This window comes from Capsicum annuum, chromosome 1, assembly GCF_002878395.1.
Source record: "Capsicum annuum cultivar UCD-10X-F1 chromosome 1, UCD10Xv1.1, whole genome shotgun sequence".
Lineage (NCBI taxonomy): Eukaryota > Viridiplantae > Streptophyta > Magnoliopsida > Solanales > Solanaceae > Capsicum > Capsicum annuum.
This window is the reverse complement of record NC_061111.1, coordinates 66,283,543-66,285,801: the sequence shown is the minus strand read 5'-3', so window position 1 is coordinate 66,285,801 and position 2,259 is coordinate 66,283,543.

Below are 2,259 nucleotides of genomic sequence, written 5' to 3'. Positions count from 1 at the left end.
TATCATTGACAATTCTGGCTTTCCAGGTGGATGTCACAGTAAAATCTACTGCTGAGCAGCATAATATCACAGTTGATAATCCATCAACTGCTTTCAAAAAAGAAGAAAAAGTAGAGCCTGTCAGTTCGAGAAAATAGAAGAATTACCCATTTGAAGGGTTCAACATCTCGGAAGAGGCTCCAAAAAAACTAACAAAGTTGATCAACGACTATTCAGAATAGATTGTCAATGGGTTGTTAAAGCATCATGTCAGTAGGTACATGAATCAATTTTAAAGATATTGATTTATACAATTCTTGTTGTAAAAACATGACATTAACACATATAAATCATCATGTAGAAAACAAAATGATGAACACTATAAAGTGAATGAATCGATCTTGGTTTTGATATGTTTAACTTTGTTGTTGCACATCCTGAAATGAAGAATTGGTTCTATTTGATGTCACAGGCCCAAACTTGCTGGAATGGTGAGGTTTAAATCTCATACATATTACTATTAATTTATACTTTATTTAATTGTATCTGTGTATTAATTTTTTCTTCACGTAATCTAAAATGTTTGATAATATATGTAGCACATCGATGTTATTTTTTACTACCTCTGAAAGAAGGACAAGTTCCAAATACAAGAATAATATAGATACATAACAAGCAATTATTTGTACAAAGTTTACTATGATAGGTATTGTTAACAACAGCCAAAAGTTTTCCGAAATGAGGAATGCTTAATCAACATCATCAAAGGTTTTAGCATTCTAGCTGTCTTACATTGGCATTTGGTCGATGAAGTATACATTCCAATCAATTATGGTGATGAATTTCATTGGGTTTTGGTTGTCGTCATTCTAAAAGAGAGGCGCATCCGAGTTTATGACTCGATATCACGAAGAAGACATTTTGAACCATCGTGTGAGATACAAAAGCTGACCAAAATATTACCTACTTACCTTTATATGAGTGAATTTTTTGACCAAAAGGTTCGTACTGATTGGACGACAGTTGAAGCATACCAGGATAAAATGGGTAATCTATTTGATGTACAATATATTAAAGAAATTGTTCAACAAACCATTGGTAGACTGTAAGTATAAGTATCATGATTTAGTTTTATTTCATAAATTTCACAATGTTACATGAACTGCATAATATGGATTATCTATTTTTTTAAATGCAGGCATTGCGGTCTTTTTGTTGCCGTTTGCGCTGATTATTTGAGCGATGGATTACAAGTACCAAATGATGGACTTGATGCCAAATTACTCCACAAAATATATGCTACTCTTTTATGAAAATATGGAGAAAAGAAAGCTCAGATACCGTATGCAAGCGACATCAAAGATCCACGACGATCAAAGTTGAATTTTGTAGCATCAGATGAAGAATAATTTATCCATATTGAGTAGATCTTTATAGCTTGAGTCTGTCAATATAATAACCTATCCTCCTTGGTTAATTTGTTGATTTAGTTGCAGTGTAGATCATTTGTACCCATAATAATTTTTTTACATTTCACTTATTTGTTGAGTTATTTCAGGTAATTTTCGAAGGCTTTGATAAATTTATGTTGTCTATGAATATAATTTAATCCTTAGTTTTGAATTTGTTAATTGGAATGGAATAATAGATTCAAATATCGCAATAGATAATACATTTGCTGCAACAGACGACATATCTTATCAAACAGATTTAGACAGATGTTGCAACATGTAGGTCATCTGCTGAAAATTATATAATAGGTCTTCCTACTTTTTAAATTTATTCCAATAGATTATCTATCAGTTGCAACAGATAGATTATATGTTGCAACAGATTGTATATCTATTGTGACAGACAGAAAAACATCTGCATAATGCAACAGATGACCAACCTATTACAACAGATAATCAATCTATCACAACAGGTGTGATATCTATTACAACAGATAGACAATCTATTGCATTATAAAAATTCAACTTTCGTCAAACATAAAAAATTGTCACTACAATGTAAAGTGAAGTGGCTTGAAACAAAAAATTATTATTGTGTTCATCTCTGTCTTTGTACATATTCTTCTTTATACACGGGCTCCAACCATTTAGTTAGTACCCCATAAGCCCAGATCTTTTGCATCTTTTCCATAATGGTGTCGCACATACCGGCCGTTTCTGTGTCGGTCAGCAACTATTCGATGTATGCAAGCGAGTACGGCCCTCACGCGAAATCGATTTTATTTTTTTGAAGGTGGATGTTCTTATTTAGACCTTGAAAATCCCATGA